The 17,945-nt window shown below is 38.5% G+C and overlaps 1 long non-coding RNA gene across 8 annotated transcripts; it reads left to right on the forward strand.

Moving 5' to 3' along the window:
- The first annotated feature begins 6,771 nt into the window (after nucleotides 1-6,771).
- LOC132610866 (uncharacterized) lies at nucleotides 6,772-17,094 on the forward strand. Of its 8 annotated transcripts, none has more exons than XR_009571342.1 (6): nucleotides 6,812-6,829; nucleotides 7,539-7,627; nucleotides 12,597-12,726; nucleotides 13,239-13,405; nucleotides 13,634-13,811; nucleotides 16,828-17,094. It is a non-coding gene; the product is annotated as an uncharacterized LOC132610866 (long non-coding RNA). The 8 variants fall into 8 exon arrangements; XR_009571344.1 differs by having other exon boundaries at nucleotides 6,815-6,829; nucleotides 7,546-7,627; XR_009571343.1 differs by having other exon boundaries at nucleotides 6,815-6,829; nucleotides 7,567-7,627.
- The last annotated feature ends 851 nt before the right edge of the window (nucleotides 17,095-17,945 follow it).

The raw sequence follows: 17,945 nt of genomic DNA on the forward strand, positions 1-17,945 counted from the left end.
ACCTCTTTCCTAATTTGAAAACAAATTCACTTTATGAATGATTTACAGCCACACAAATTTTCAAGGCTTATTTTGAACCACAAGTTTCAAAAGTCTTCCCTTTTTCTTAAATGTCGTGTCCAGTCAAATGAGTTCATATAAATTGAAATGGAGGGAGTAATAATTAATCATTTAAAATATTTTTAAAAAATCAAAAAATAATTCGTTTGAATCACGAATATGAACATCAGATAAATAGACTGAGGGAGTAATAACTTTAAGTATAAATTTTCCTCTTTACTTTTAATGCGATGACTTATAACCACACAAATATCTATGACTTATTTTAGATTATAAGTTATAAAAATTTTAAACTTCGTCTCCAGTTAAACAGGACTTGAATCTCCCCCCCCCCCCATCCCTACTCTCTCCCCTCTCTCCTCTCACTTCATTCTCTCTTCTCCAACGGTTATATTAATCTGCCCTGCACGAATTCTGACCAGCGACCACCGGAGGTCACACCAGGTAAGTCGGCGGCGCATCTCCCTCTCTCCTCTCTCTCTCTCTCTCTCTCTCTCTTTATCTCTCTCTCTGTCTCTGTCTCCTTTTCTCCTCCCAGGCCACTTCACTACTTCCCCCCTTATTTCTCTCTTCATCTTCTTCTCCCCCCAACCACCACAGACCCTAACCACCATTGTAGGGTTTGTGTGGTGTTTCTCTCCCTCAATCGTCTTTTCTTCGTCTATTTTTTTTCTTGGTTTTCTTGTGGCTACCCTGCACCCGGAAACCCTCCTCAGTAGGTTTCCGGTCAGGTCTGCACAGGTACAAAGGTCTCCGGCAGAATACGACGGTGAACAGTGATTCTCGGCGGTGAACAGTACTTTCCGGCTGTGAACAGTATTTTCCGGTGGTGAACAGTATTTTTCGGCGGCGAACTGGAATTCTATGCAGTGAACAGGTTCCTTTTATCTGGAGCTGGTACCTCCAGTAGGCCGTATCCATTTAGCCTTACAATTTTTGCGTGCTTTACTTTACTGTATATTTGTTTCACTCTGTTGCCTTTAGCTTTAACTGGTGCTTTAGTATTGACCTCTAGTTGTCTTGGATAAACCTTTGACTAATGTTTGTTTGCTTTAGTGGCTTTAGTGAGGGATAGTAGACTAGGGTCATGTTCTCGGTCGGGGACGGGGGATAGGGGTGGGGTGGGGGTGGGAGGGGGGGGGGGGGGGTTAAGGGAGCTTCTAGGTTAAGAGTAGGGTCTTGGAACATTGGGACTTTATCGGAAAAGTCCATAGAGCTAGTTAAGATTCTTAAGAAGAGGATGATTAATATTGCTTGTGTCTAAGAGACGAAATGGGTAGGACCTAAAGCTAAGGATGTGGACGGATATAAGCTTTAGTTCTCGAGTAAGTCGGGAGATAGGAATGGGGTAGGCATCTTAGTTGATAGTGAGCTAAGGGATCAGGTGGTCGAGGTTAGAAGGGTCAATGACAGGACGATGACGATTAAGTTGGTCGTTAGAGGGTTCACCCTGAACATTCTTAGTGCTTACGCGCCGCAAGTGGGCTTGGACGAGGAGGTTAAGAGGCGTTTTTGGGAGGATTTAGATGAAGTGGTGGGAGGTATACCGCTTAATGAGAAGTTATTCATAGGAGGAGATTTCAATGGACACATTGGTTCTGTTTCGAGGGGTTATGACGATTTGCATGGGGGTTTTAGCTTCGGAGACATGAGCTGAGGAGGAGTCTCACTCTTCGATTTCGCTAGGGCTTTTGGTTTGGTGGTAGCTAACTCGAGTTTCCCTAAGAAGGAGGAGTACTTGGTAACCTTTCATAGCTCGGTGGCTACGACGCAGATAGACTTTTTGCTCCTTAGAAAAGATGATAAAGGCCTTTGTAAAGACTGCAAGGTCATTCCGAGTGAGAAATTTACGACCCAACATAAGTTATTGGTGATGGATTTGGAGATCAAGAGGAAGAAGAAGAAGAAGAAGAAGAGGGTCGCCGATGACCGGCAGAGGATCAGGTGGGGGAGTTTGACTCTGTCTAGTGCCCAAGAATTAGGGGAGAAGTTGATGGCTTTAGGGGCGTGGGAGAGCAGGGAGATGCGAGCAGTATGTGGGATAGGACGGCCAGTTGCATTAGAGAAGCAGCGAGAGAGGTTCTAGGAGTCTCAAGAGGTCGTCGTGATGGGCACCAAGGGGATTGGTAGTGGGATGGGGAAGTCCAAGCTAAAGTGGAAGCAAAGAAGCAGGCATATGCGAAGCTGGTAGACAGCAAAGATGGCGAAGAGAAGCGGACGAATACGGAAAAGTATAAGATGGCGAGAAAAGAGGCGAAGTTGGCAGTGTCGGCAGCGAAAACTGCGGCATTTGAACGTCTTTATGCAGAACTAGAGGACAGAGGTGGGGATAAGAAGTTATTCAGGCTTGCCAAGGCCAGAGAGAGGAAGGCACGCGACCTGGACCAAGTGAAGTGCATCAAGGACGGGGATGGAAAAGTGTTGGTAGAGGAAGCTCTTATTAAACGGAGATGGCAGTCGTACTTCCATAAACTCTTGAACGAACAAGGGGACAGAGACTTTGTGTTGGGAGATTTGGAGTACTCTTAGAGGCATCGCGATTGTGGTTATTGTAGGAGTATAAGGGTCAACGAGGTTAAGAGTGATGTTTGTAGGATGTGCAGGGGAAGAGCGACCGGGACTGACGAGATTCCGGGGGAATTTTGGTTGAGTGCAGGAAGGGCAGGCTTGGAGTGGCTGACTGGGTTGTTTAATGTTATTTTCAAGACGACGAAGATGCCCGAAGAATGGAGGTGGAGTACAATGATCCCTTTGTACAAGAACAAGGGCGACATTCAAAGCTACAACAATTATAGATGTGTCAAGCTGCTAAGCCACACTATGAAAGTGTGGGAAAGGGTGGTAGAGATGAAGGTGAGGAGATGCGTGTCTATGTCAGAGAACCAGTTCGGATTCATGCCGGGGCGTTCTACTACTGAAGCCATTCATATTGTTAGGAGATTGGTGGAGCAGTATAGGGAGCGGAAAAGGGACTTGCACATGGTATTCATCGACCTAGAGAAAACTTAGGATAAAGTGACAAGAGAGGTTCTGTGGAGATGCATGGAGGCTTAAGGTGTACCTGTGGCGTACATTAGAGCGATCAAGGACATGTATCATATAGCCAAGACCAGATTGAGGACTATAGGAGGAGACTCGGAGCACTTCCCAGTTCTGATGGGTTTGCATCAGGGATCAACCCTTAACCCATTTCTATTTGCCTTGGTGATGGATGGATTGACGCGACAAATTCAAAGTGAGGTTCCATGGTGCATGTTGTTCGCGGATGACATAGTCTTGATAGACGAGACTCGTAGCGGAGTTAACTTTAAGCTAGAGGATTGGAGACAAACGTTAGAGTCTAAAGGATTCAAGTTGAGCAGGACCAAAACAGAGTACTTGGAGTGCAGGTTCAGTGGTGTTCCTCTGGAGGCTGACGTGGAAGTGAAGCTGGGTACCCAGGTCATTCAAAAGAAAGGAAGTTTCAAGTATCTTGGGTCTATTTTACAAGAAAATAGGGATATTGACGATGATGTCACACATCGTATTAGTGCAGGATGGTTGAAATGGAGGCTCGCTTCCGGAGTGCTGTGTGACAAGAAAATGCCACCAAAACTTAAAGGCAAGTTCTACAAAGTGGTGGTTAGACCGACTCTATTGTACGGGGCAGAGTGTTGGCCAGTCAAGAACTCTCACGTGCAGAAGATGAAAGTCGCGGAAATGAGAATGCTGCGGTGGATGTGTGGGCACACTAGGAGAGATAAGATCAGGAATGAGGACATCAGGGACAAGATGGGAGTGGCATCGGCGGAGGATAAGATGCGGGAAGCGAGACTGAGATGGTTTGGGCATGTGAAGAGGAGAGGCATTGATGCCCCAGTGCGGAGGTGTGAGAGGTTGGCTATGGACGGTTTTAGGAGAGGTAGAGGAAGGCCAAAGAAATATTGGGGAGAGATGATTAGGTAGGACATGATGTAGTTTCAGATTACCGAGGACATGACCTTAGATAGGAGGCGGTGGAGGACTCAGATTAGGATAAAAGGCTAGTAGGTAGTCCCGCTTCTCTGTCGCACTAGTAGGCGTAGTTTTGCTCTACTTTTATTGCCCTTTGTTTCCTGCTTTTATGTGTTGGGTCTTTTCTCTCCATGCTATTTTATCATGACTTCTTTGCCCTTATTGTTTTCTCATTTTTGCATTGCTTTGATTTGCTTGTCGGTATCTGACTTTTCTCCCCTTGTTTTCTTGTTTTCTTTTGAGCCGAGGGTCTTTCGGAAATAGCCTCCCTACCATGGTGGGGGTAAGGTCTGCGTACATTTAACCCTCCCCAGATCCCACACTGTGGGATTCAACTAGGTATGTTGTTGTTGTCTCCAGTTAAACACCTTCACATAACTTTTTTATTTTTTCCTTCACATAACTTTGAGTGGGGAAGTAACAATTTAACTTTAAATTTCCTATTTTACCTTAATGAGATGCGTTATAAGCACACAAATATCTAACATTTATTTTAGACTACGAGTCTTAAAAGATTTTTTTCATTCTTAAACGGCCTGCCTTATCAGACACTTTCACTTAAATTGAAATGGAGAAATTAATATATATTAAATGTGTAACATAATATTTAATCAATTAATTTTAACATATGATGTTAGGTTAATTTATTTTCATCAGGTTATATATTACTTATCCTAAACAGTTAAGTATAATTATTTTATAAGTAATTTAATTATATAAATATTGTTATATTATCAGTGGATAGAATTTATGCTCTTTAAGTTATATACATCAATAATAAAAAAGCAGATTTTACATAAGCATACCATTGGAGTATTATTTATAGAATACAAATGATATCTATTTTTTAAGTAATTAAATTTATTTATTAAAGACTTTACATATAATTATTTTTAGATGATTTTACGAAAAATAATTAAATATTATTCTGTCCGTTTTATATATATATATATATATATATATATATATATATATATATATATATATATATATATATATATATATATATATATATATGACTTTAAATATTTTATAATCATATAAATATTTACAATATATTTTCATTTTTTTTTTCTATTTTCTTGAATTCAATATCCAGTAAAATACTGAAACATAAAAAGAAGAGGAATTGCCTATACGCAGAGGTGGAGCTAGTAAGGGCTTAGGGGGTTCATCCGAAGGCTCTTTGACAGAAAACTACACTATTTATATATGATTAAAATTAATTTTTTGGTGCATATAGTAGATATTGAACTCCTTTGACATTTTCGTATTTTGAACCTCCTTAGCGAAATTTCTAGCTGTCATTGCCCATACTAGGAAATACATCTTCTCGAAACTTGTTCAAGTTCGTACAAGGGGTGAGGTTTCTCGAACTCTTTTCATGTGTAGACAAAGCCATGATCACGTGAAATGTTTGGCGGTAGCGGATGCATGCCCGAGAACAAGGTATGAAATTCTGCTTTTCTCATATTTGGAACATGCAAAAACAATTTGTCTAAAGATAATAAAAGGAAGGCAATGCACGCATGCAAAAATTTTCATAAGCGGAGTGGACATTTAAAGAAGTGAATAAATGAATAAATCACTGTAACGGGATCTTAATTTAGAAAAAACACGATTCAAATATAATATTATAGCTTTCCTCGATGAGTTCTCAATTTTTGAATCGTATCCATAATCGACTAATTAAATATTAATATTACTAAATATTTTGTTTTCTACATAAGACAGTAAGACACCAAACAACCATGTGGTAATTGTTTGTTTAAAACCATGTTTAGTATGTATTGGAAGGGTTAAAGGTTAAGCGAATCGGACAGAATAAATTTCGGCGAAATTTCTCGACTTATGGAGTGTCTTATGGACTGTACATTGGAGGTACGGACCGATGTTATAACTCGTACTTTTAGGGTAATACTAAGAGTTATTAAAATGCCAAGAAAGTAGTGTTATGAGGTATTTGAATCGTATAATAGTCATATCTTAAGTGTTGAAGTCAAGCAAGTAGTAAAACAAAAGTTATATATCGCAAGTTACGTTCATAAGTTTACTGAAATTTTAGTCTGATGTCACTGAGATTTTCTCCCAATATACTTGGAGTTACGGGGTGATCTTCCCACCAAATTGGTGGTCTACGAGTCTAGTTTTCAACTCAATAAACCGTTCGTCGATATGACGTCAGGGTAGGGAGATATGCACGTTTTAGCCGGACTGCACAGACAACCCCTTTGGGACCCACTTGAGGCTGTGGCCAACCTTTTAAGGCTATTTCAGGCCTTCTAGCTTTCTTACTTTGTCATTTTTTACCTAAACCAGTTCCCAAACACCCCCGAAATGCCCTTTAAGAGATCCCGAACCACTCAAGAGAAGATCCATAGGAAAATAACGTAATATTTTTGTCGGAATCCCGTGGTGCTAGTAGATCGTAGTTTTTCTTCGTTATTGTTGATTTAGAGCCCGTTTGGATTGGCTTACAGCTTAAAGCTGTTTGCAGCTTATAAGCTGAAAAAAATAAGTTGGGTAGTCCAACTTATTTTTTTTGGCTTATAAGCTGTTTTCAGCTTATAAGCTGCTTTAGATAAACTAAGTCAAATGGGTTCAATTATTTTTTTGAGCTTATTTTAAGCATAAAATGACTTTAAGCTGGCCAGCCAAACACTCAAAAAAGCTGAAAACAGCTTATAAGCCAACTTATAAGCCAATCCAAACGGGCTCTTAGAGGTTACCCCAAGTTGAAGTTATCTCAGATTCGAATCTGCCTTAGTTGTTTGAGGTAAGATTATACTCCTTCTTCACGTATTTGAGATTATTTGGTTCATAACTAGATCGTTTGGTTGAGAACTTGTGAAATAAAGGTCAGAGATCGTCGTATTTGAGATATTGTAGTATGTTGAACTGTTCTAAGGTGTTTTCTTGCTGGATTGAGGTAAGAATTCTCCTCTCCTAGATGTATTTAAGTTTATCCAAGTCATAGCTAAGTTGTTGGATGAGAAAAATACAGAATTACTATAAAAAAAAAAACGTATACAATGTTGTTGTCGTCGTGTGAACTGTTTAGAAGTTGTTCTAAGCTAATTTGTGGTTGAAAATTGATGGGTATGAGTCGACGAAGGTATGTTGATAACTGATTTGTAATTGGGCATTTTGCTCAAAAAGTTGCTTAGTTATATTATGAATTATTAAGTAGGTCTCCTGTAACTAGAATCGTCATATGCATATTCCTTTCTTCTTTATTTACGCTTTTATTAGTATTCTTTCTTTGTTTGATATTAATAGGAGAATTCAATATACTATATTTCCAAGGCATACATATAAATATTCCACCAGGGGACAAGGATATTTATACTCTAGTAATATATTGGTCGGCGATTCAAATGGTCTTCCCAATAATCAATCAAGATTTTTGGGTGTCTTTGAATAATGGATGTTTTACTGTATTTTTACGAACTCTTGATATTGATGATCTAATTGTGACTTCATAGCCACTAGATTTTCTGACGACGTACACAGATTTTATTCTACAACATCTTTTATGTGGGGAGCTGTCTCGATGGCATCTGCTTATAACTAGGTAAATACATTTTTTTTTTTAGCAATAAACTGTAAAGCATTACCATACCAACAAAATAAAGGAATCAGTACATCTAAAAGGCCATCCACATACTTGGATCCCTGAGTTGTCTCTAATTACAAACCTCACATATAAAATCTCTATTTTTGCTACCTCTCTTTGAATATCTAAATATATCGATCCTTTCCCCAATTACAAATTGGATTTGTTGTAATATTAGACTGCTATGCACATTCTTATTCTGAAAATTTTTGTTGTTCCTAGCCATCCAAGTGTAATATATCACTGCTCCATATACAGCTGCCATTGTTTCTTTTTTGAATCTCGTCCAGTGCTTCATCTTGATAGCTTGTAGATCTTCCATGGCTCCCCTGGAGTGTATCTGTGTCTTTAAACAGCCATGTACTGCATCCCATATATCCCTTGTCCATGGGCATCCTGAGAACAGGTGTGTGTCATCCTAAGAGCTCTTGTATTACACATGACACACAAGTCATCATCCCTGCCTAGCCCAATGTGCTTTAACCTCACTTTTGTAAATAGTCTTCCTAGAGCAGCAAGCCATAGAATAAATCTGTGCTTTGGCATTGTAACTCAGTTCCATATAAGATCTGCATTCTCCATTTTGGTAGCATTTCCCATCAACTGCAAGTACCCCATTGTCACAGAATATTGCCCATTATTTGTTAGGCAATAGTGGTCATTTCTATACCAGCTAACCATTTTCATTTTCAGTTTATGCAATCTCTTCCAATACCAACTGTAGTCTGAAAGTGGAGTGTGTTCCCAAAAATCTTCACCCATTTGACCCATAACAGGTCCTTCTTTTCCATGACAAACCAGATAAGTTTTCCCACTGAAGCTATATTCCACATCTTGCACCCTTTAATATTCAGTCCCCTTTGCTGTTTGGGTCTGCAAAGTTTTTCCCAGGCAACTAGAGAAATTTTCTTCTTTTCTTCATTTCTTCCCCATAAGAACTATCTACATCTCTTATCCACTTCATTTAAGACACTTTGTGGCAATAAGATGACTGCTCCCCAAAAGTTATGCAAAGAAAATAATACAGAGTTGATTATCTGTAATTTACCAGCATATGACAACTGTCTAGTGGAGACAACTCTTATTTTCTCTGTAATCCTCTTGCTAAGTTGAAAAAAAAATCCAAATTGCTCCATTTCTTAGGTGACAAGGGGAATCCTAAGTACCTAATGGGAAAGTTTCCTGCAGCATACCCTGTCAATCTTAGTAGGCTCTCTTTAGTATCAGTATCCCCACCTGCTACAAACATGTTTGACTTGTCTATATTAGCAACCAAGCCTGACACTTGTGAGAAGTGATTCAAATTCTCCATGATCCTCTTTACTGATGCTTCATGCCCTTTACAGAATATCATCAAGTCATCTGTAAAGAGTAAATGAGTCAGCTCTTGAGCCTTACACATAGGATGAAATCTGAAAGCAGGTAGTTGTGCCATCTTTGTCAATATTCTGGTTAAGTACTCCATGACTAGTACAAATAAGAGGGGGGAAATAGGGTCCCCTTGTTTCAAGCCCCTCTTACCCTCAAAGTAACCATGACACTCTCTATTTACGTTAATTGAGAATTTTGTTGTAGTTACACAAGTCATGATCAAGTGACAGAATATCGGGGGAAAACCAAACCCATGCAGCATCTCTGATACAAACTCTCGCCTTACCATATCATAAGCTTTCCTGAGATCGATTTTCATCATGCATCTTGCTGAGGTTTTCTTGTTGTAGTGCCTCAATAAATCATGGCAGATTAATACATTGTGCAGTAAGGACCTGCCCTGGACAAATGCTGCATGTGTTTGGTTCACTAGGTGTGGCAGTACTTGCTTTAATCTGCTGCATAATAGCTTGGATATGCACTTATACACTACATTACAACAAGCTATTGGCCTGAACTGGCTTGTATTTTCAGGTTTGTTTATTTTGGGAATAAGTGTAATCACAGTGGCATTTAGTTGTTGTAGTAGTTTCCCATTTCTCATAAAATTCAGTACTGCATCAGTCACCTCCTCTCTTGTTATGGCCCAAGTAACCCTGAAAAACCCACTGCTAAACCCATCTGGCCTTGGGCTTTTTGTAGTTTTGATATTAAAGATGGCATCCTTAACCTCTTTGCTTGTGTACTCCTTCAGTAGGCTCACTTGATGTTTGGCATTGAGTAAGTTTCCTTTTTTAATTAACACCTCTGATATTTTTTTTGTCTGTCTTCTTCCCGGTTTGCTCGGATCAACATGTGGAGGAGGTATTTCTCTCTCTAAAATCGCCATAGGAACTTCCCAAGATTCTTCAGAAGGCACAAGATTCATTTCCTCACAGTATTCAATTATGTAATTCTCCACCTTATAATATGGAGATGAGTAGTCATAAATTCGCCATCCAAAGTGTTCACCATATTGGACTTGACGCGCTACCATAGCATATGGACAAGGTATTTTGTCCAGGTCAAAAACTCTACAAGTATAAGATCTTCTTTGCAGATCGTCTGTTGCAACCGTGGCCGATGACGCTGAACTTGTAGTTGGCAATTTGATGGGCCAATAACTTATTTCCCAAGTTGACAAATTTTGATATTTTTTTTTTCATTGAGGGAACAAAGATGGTTGGTGAGTCGATGAACTCCATACGCCTCTCATGAAATTTCTCAGTAAACCTCTTGTTTATGGAATCAAATAGAGCAGTAATGAGATATTCTCTTTTAACATTGAACATTGAGTTCATTGACTCAGCAGCGTTTGTCGTCATAAAATTATACCTGACAAAACAAACATATTAGTGTTGGAACAGGTGGCTCAGCTGTTGGAAAAATCACAACAAGTAGAATATCTGTTGCAACAAGTAACCTGTTAGTTGCAGCAGATGTGTTACTCATTAGAAACAGAAATGTGCAAATACCTATTTTCGGGGCAGAATGCCCTGCTCCATCTGTGGAATCCAGCACGTTCAAGATGTTCGGCGGCCCCAGGAACCAAATCTCTTATTCGATTGAAATGGTCATTGAAGACATCAATATTGTACGATTTTGCTGCTTTATAAAATTGAGATACGACCGCTCCATTGTGAAAGGTGGTTCTCTGATTTTTCCCTAGGTGCCTCATGCAAAAACCATAATGACATGTAGGGAAGACAATTGAAACTGCCTTTTTGATACTTGGATGTCTATCAGAAATTATGCACAACTCAGGGGTATCCTCTATATAGCTTCTCATTTGTTCAAAAAAATATTTGTACGAAGCATCACACTCCTTGTCCACTACACAAAATGCCACCGAAAAAATATGATTCTCCGCATCTTGTGCGACTGCTGACAACAACACTCCTTCGTACTTGCTCCTTAAGAATGTCCCATTGACAGCTATGACTTTTTTCATTTGTGCAAAACCAAGCGTCCAAGCCTTATAGGCTACAAAAAAGTACTTGAAATTCCCATTTTCATCAACCTTCAATGTCGTCTTACTTCCTGGATTTGCAGAACGAAGCATATAATGGTACGCATCAAGCACCGCATACCCGTGCTCATGTGTCCCCCTTGTCAAAGCCTTTGCAATCTCCATGCCCTTCCAGACCTTCCAATAACTTACCTTACAACCCAATTTTGTACGGATGGATTGAATCATATTTTTTGTAGATGGGCCTTTACCATAAGGAAAATTATCTTTGAAGTATTCACCAATGACTTTCGCTGTGGCATGTGGATGGCTCGTAATGTGCTCAGAACCACATGTGTGATGCTTTATGTAGGTTCTGATACAAAATCTGTCATAACTTAAAAGCTTCACAGCCCTCAGCCACCACTTGCACTCCGGATGTACACATCTGAAGCAATACACAGTACACGAATTAATCACCTTCTTGATTCAAAAATCTTTCTTCAAGCAAGAAAGTTTGTTGGTTAAAGGTTCTTTTCTAAGAATGCCAAGTTAGTTTTATGGCGTCTTTGATATGTATATGTTTATGATTAGTTATCAATGCATCTTGTGAGTTGATCCAGTTTTGTCTAACTTAAAGTTAGTCCTTAGTGGTAGGGATAATTAATAGCTAATCATTCAAATCACTGGACCTAATTATAACACATAATATTTAGATTCAAATAAACCTTTTGACTCACTTAAATGTACCTTAGGGATTAGATGACTGAACTAGGTGATATATATTAGCTTAAGGATTGTAGGCATTGATTAAAACTGGAAAGTGAGAAAGACTCCAAGTAGGTGTTTGTTACACCTCGTAGTTTTGGACGTTGAGGTTCGTTAGGTGTTAGTTGTTTTAATTGCGATCTAGAGTGATATGCGCCTATCTTATGGTTATGAGGGTTTAAGACCATGTATCAGAGGTATCGAAAGGATTGGAGGTCGATCGGGCGAAAAAGAAAAATTTGGCCGAACTGGAAAAAATTGCCATACGCGTTCGCGATAAAGCCGCGCGTTCATGATGGCCATAGAAATTCCAGACCATCGCGTTCGCGAGAGGCCCTTGCGTTCGCGAAGGCCAATTATTAAGTCGGTTCCACCGACTTTAACCCCCTATATAAAGGGTAAAACCCCTTTTTTTCACCAAATTATTTCCCAAAAACTCAGAAAACAGATAGGGGTATGAGGATAACATAAAATTGAGTGATTTTGAAGTGGCGGAGTATTAGTTTAGGTTCGGATAGCGCACAGTTGTGATTGTAGTATCGTTTTGCGGTGAATTTTGGCTTGGATTCAAGGCGAACATTGAAGATATTGTTGTTTTAGTAAGAATAAGGTATGAATCTCTCCCTATTGATATTGCTTTAGGTTTATTTACAGAGATAAAGTGGTTAAATGGTCGTATAATGAAGTAGTCGGCTGAAAAATCGGATAAGCATCATATGGGATGTTTTATGGAGTATTTTGGTATTGATGATGATGTTGTGATGTTAGTATTGTTGTTCTTGTTGTTGGTTTTTTAGGCAGGAATAAAAGTAGTTTAATTTGAAAGCGGCAGCACAAGTATACGACGACAAGTCTAACGATAGTATGAATTCTTTCGAATGTAGATTTACGAGCTTGGAAGGATAAGCGTAGGTAGTAGGAGCCCGAACAGGTATGTTAAGGCTAGTCCCTTTCTTTCAAAAGGCATGATTCCTATGTTATGATTCCATAGATGTTTTCATAACCTTCTTACTTCCAAAAGTTAGAAGTTCATGATTCTTAAAAGCTTCTTATGATACTAAAGATGAGATGTTTTCTATGATGAACATGATGATGATGTTAATTCAAGAAATTCTAAAACTGATGATTTTAATGCTATTATGAGGTTATTGAGTTTATTTCATGATTTTCTTAATATCACTCATTGTTGATTGGTCTCACCTTATGTTACTTGTTCCTTCAAGGTGAGATTTAGCGATGACGATTGTTCCATAATATAGATCGGAGGTTACCGATCTTAAGTCACTCCGACATAGTAGTGGCTTTTATTCAGGCTCTCATGTACGCTATGAATATAATATATGTGTATAGCTAAATTATGATATTACCGAGTCTTGTTCATTCAGTTTAATTATGTATTGCTCTCATTCTCATTCTCATTCTTCATGCATATATATATGCAAGGCACATTTGACAGGGGGTGACGATGTGGCCTTTGTTGTGGCATTTATATACATAAGGCACATTTGACAGGGGGTGACGATGTGGCCTTTGTTGTGGCGTTTATATACATGAGGTACATTTGACAAGGGGTGACGATGTGGCCTTGTTGTGGCGTTTATATATATAAGGTACATTTGACAGGGGGTGACGATGTGGCCTTTGCAGTGGCACTCCTATAGATATATACATGTTCCTGTTATACAGTCATGCTGATTAACTCAGATTCACACATTCATTGGCATGTCTCAAATGTCTTCCATGATTTTATGTACATGTTGATTTTATACTTTACATACTCAGTACATTATCCGTACTGACTCCCCTATTGCTCGGGGGGGCTACGTTCATGCCCGCAGGTTCAGGTAGACAGAGAGACGGTCCAACTCAGTAGGATTTCGCCTCAGCTGTAGTCGGTGCGCTCCACTCAATCCGGAGTTGGGGTCTATTTTGGTGCGTTATTTTGGGATTTATATGCATATATGGGTATGACAGGAGCCCTGTCCCGTCCTTTCCACAGCTTGTACTTCATTAGAGGTCTGTAGACAGTTGTACATTGTTGGGATGTTATGTAGCCTTGACGGATCTTATTTTGTTGTACAACATATGTAGCGGCCTAATTGTCTTGCATCGTTCTTTCCATCTTATATATGTACAGATTATGCAGAGTTTATGACGACATCCTTTCCTGAGTCAGTATAAGTTCGGTTTGAGCTACTTATGGACCCTTATTATTTAATCTCATTCAGATACAAGTATAGAGGTGTTTGGTCACTAGGGATCAGGCTCTCATCACGACTCATCGATCTGGGTCGTGACAGTGTTCGATTACTCAATACTGAAAAATGAGTCAAATGTTCTATTTGGATAGTGTGATAAGTTGTGAAGACCCTCTAATATCTGTTTAGGCTTAATTCATGACTAAGACTCACACATGATGTGTGTATGTATTAATTTAGTCTTGCTTGTGCTTGAATTGGTTTCTTAAAATACTAGAATACTAAAGAAAAGGAAAGAGGAGTAGCTTAAGTCTGTCTGGATCTTGTGTATATACTGCTTATCATTATAAGGAGTTATATTTAGAAGTAGAGTTCACTATATGATTTGTTTATAAGTGCAAGTGTCTTTTTAATTGTTGCACCTATACATGACATTTAAGGAACCTGTTTCAATGTTGATTAAGCCTCTTGTCTCTGAGAACATGGCAACATTGGGAATTTTAAAAGTCTTTTTGGATTAAATATTTTAAAGATTAATATCAAAACTAAAACTAGTCCATCCAAGTCTGTTCAAATCACTTGTACATATGAACTGCCTCTGCATCTTTCCTGGAGGACCTGATTTCATTTAATGAGGACTAGAGCTGGAACTGTTCAGCATGTGCAACTGTTACATGGTCAAGGTCCTTCGAATTCTGATGACTTGTCTATGTGTTCAAATGCATTTACTTGGCTATGTTGGCTTATCTGCACCTCTGTGATTTAGTTAGGTATGGTTTCCATCATGACATAACCTGTTAATATTTAGACCAGCTTATGATGCTTATGTAAAACAGAAAGGTGACTTAAGAAACCTATTAATGACTGATTAACTCCTTCTATGACTCTATATGAGCCTGATCAGGCCTTTAGTAATGGAAAAATGACTCAAGTCTCTATCTAAAGGGTTTTGTCCGTTTGAGCACGTGTGTATCTGAACCTATTTGAGTACCTAGTTAAGAAACGAGTTCAATGGCAGGGTTTTGTATGGTCAACAGGATTTATGGGTAGACTAAATCACATGGCATGGAAGAGCCTTTTAAAGAGTGCCTTAGGGAGAGGATCAAGGGGGACTAGGCATAGCTTGGTCCATAAAAGGTCCTTCACATAAACAACACCATGGCACTTCTATAAGTCTATGGGGCACATGCAACCAAGGGGCACAGGTTGAAATCAAATTTATTTTGCTGCAATAACCTACTGAAACTGAGTGATAAATCTGCGTATACAATTGATACTGTTTTAGACACAAAAGAGGACAACTTAATTGAAATGAGATCTAAATCATAAGCTGAACCACTAAAAGACCATTAGAACCATTTGAAGCTTCTCTTTAGATAGCATAACTGGTCTCTGTCTCCCTCCTCATTGTCTGAACCCCAGTGTACACAAGCTCTATATGCCTGCCTATGTATTTCCCTTCTCCTATAAGATTTGATTGAGATTTAAGAGTTGCCTCCGTGCTGTCTTTGAATATTGAAGTTGTTTACATCCTATTCAACTTGTGTTGTACTTGATTGTTTAAATTATAGTTTCTGCATTCTACATTATTGCCTGTTGATTGATATGGACAACCCTTTCCTTATGGCCCTTCCTTGTTTGTGAATATGTCTTTGCTATCTGGCAGTGTCTAACAATGTGAGTAATGAAGTGTCTGAGTGAACTTTTGTATCTGTTATGTAAATTGCCAAGGGTTGGGGTTTATAGCAGACCTATGAGAATAACTCACAGAATGCTTAGTTGATTAGTTTGGAATTGAGTCTGCCTTAATTTAGGATTGACATCACTTTGTTAGGAAATTTAAGGAGAGTTAGGAAGGTAATGGTAATAGCAAAGATATACAAGGAGTATACTATTTGATTTACTGTAGGTATATATGTATATACGGGGGTTCGAGAGAGATGGAAAAATAGAGGACTTTTAAACTTCAAACCTTTAAATGAAATACTGGTATAATTAAGTGATTCATTGGGCCATAGACACTTGGATAGGACTAGAGACTAGATATACATAAAGCATGCATAGGTTAGTGAAATAGGGAGAGCTATACATATGATATACACTTGATATACACATCATATGTGTATATCAGGGATGTATTATGTGTATATGAATAAATAGGTTAGTCATATACAGAGCGTATACAAATGAAAAAAGGTATAGAAACCTCATCTAGGCCTCAACTTTTAATTCAATCTCCATCTAGAAGGCAGTTGGGCCTGGCCCAATTCAAAGTAAGCTAAAAATGGGCTAGACTTCACCCAATCCCAAGGGCAGGAGATAAAGAAGATGATTCTGTTTTGGTTTATCTTGTGAATAAGTGTTTCTTTTTTTTTGGAGTTATTTTGTTATTTTATGCCATCATATTGCAGTATCTGTTTCGATCCCCCTACTATGACCTTGAGTTTATTTTCTGTGTTGTTTGTAATTAAATTATTTCCATGTATGGTGATACTTGTGCATGATTATGTTACTATGATTTATTCTTTGGCAATGCTGGTTTGGGGGGTTGAGGTGAATTAGGGACAAGTCTTAGCCATTCTCCAATGTCTAGCTATGCTTGGGGTTCATGAAACCCCTTGGATCTTGTGCGGCGTCTGAAATATGGGTGGTGACGATTTTTTCCCCTTGTGTTGTATAAATCTCGACCAATAAAGCCAATAGAATATAATCGAATGCTATAATTATGTAACTTCTATGAATTTGATATATATGTGCATAGTTATACATGTGATAAGTTCAGAAAATTATAAACTAACCGGGTTCCTTTTTCCTTTTCCCCCTCCTCACCACAGGACCACTCGGGTCAGGATCAGCTTGCCTATTGGGCCTTAGGCCTAATAAGGAAATTCTTTCTCCAAAGATATTGAGTCCGCAAAGATGGAATTAAATAGCCGGTGTGCAGAAGGCCCAGGCATGGGTAAAAATGGCCAACTAGGGGCTTAGTACGCCCCTAGTGTTCCTCTATCCTTTATGGGTGAAATTAAACTAAGTTTTCAGATTCAAACCAAGACTAAGGATAAATTTTTTGGGCCAGATTCAAATAAAGAAATTTGGCAAAACTTTTGGACCAAAAGTCCTCGCTGATCTTCTCTTTTTTCAGAGAAATGATAAGGACCTAAGACGGACCAAGTCCAACGAAAATAAAGAAAGAATTTTAGGCTGAAGCCCACTTAGAGATAAAACAATTTTTGATATTAGGCTTTTGAACAAGATTTATACATGAGTATTTGGGCCAAGCCCAGAAAAAACATGGACGGACCTTTTGAATGACAAGTTATAATTTTTGTCTATAAGCCCAAATCCGAGACCAATTTTATAGATTTATAACAAAGGACATATATTTTTTCAAATAAAGCATTCGTATATAAGGAGCTCCAAACGTATTAAACGAATTGATCCAAATGAAGTAGGAGTTAAGCATGGACAATATTATGTACTCACAACATAACAATTTTACATTCTTTATAAATAGCATGTATAAAAGGATGACAACTTTTATACTCTCTTTAAAAACAAAATATACCATCCTTACATATAAAGGGAGATTAATTTATCCGGATATTATAAATCCAAATCTAAGTACCCTATATATAAAGGGAACATGTTTAAACTCTTTTCTCAAAAAATGATATGCAAATGACAAGAATTTTGCTGGAATGAACACCAAATAAGCACTTCATGCAAATACTCATACATTGGAATTTGAAGGTCAACCATATAGCACGGATCCTTAATACTAGGGCCTAACACCTTGCCAGGGGATCATCAGAACCCTTATCTCGAACTTTGGACTACGAAGGATTTTTCATGGTATTTTAATAAACCCTTCACCCTCGGTTTTCCTAATTTCCTAAAAATTAGGTGGCGAATCTTTTAAAGCAAAGGCCGAAAGAGCACCAACAAGTTCTTA

The sequence above is a fragment of the Lycium barbarum genome, chromosome 9 (genome assembly GCF_019175385.1).
Source record: "Lycium barbarum isolate Lr01 chromosome 9, ASM1917538v2, whole genome shotgun sequence".
In the NCBI taxonomy this organism is placed as follows: Eukaryota; Viridiplantae; Streptophyta; class Magnoliopsida; order Solanales; family Solanaceae; genus Lycium; species Lycium barbarum.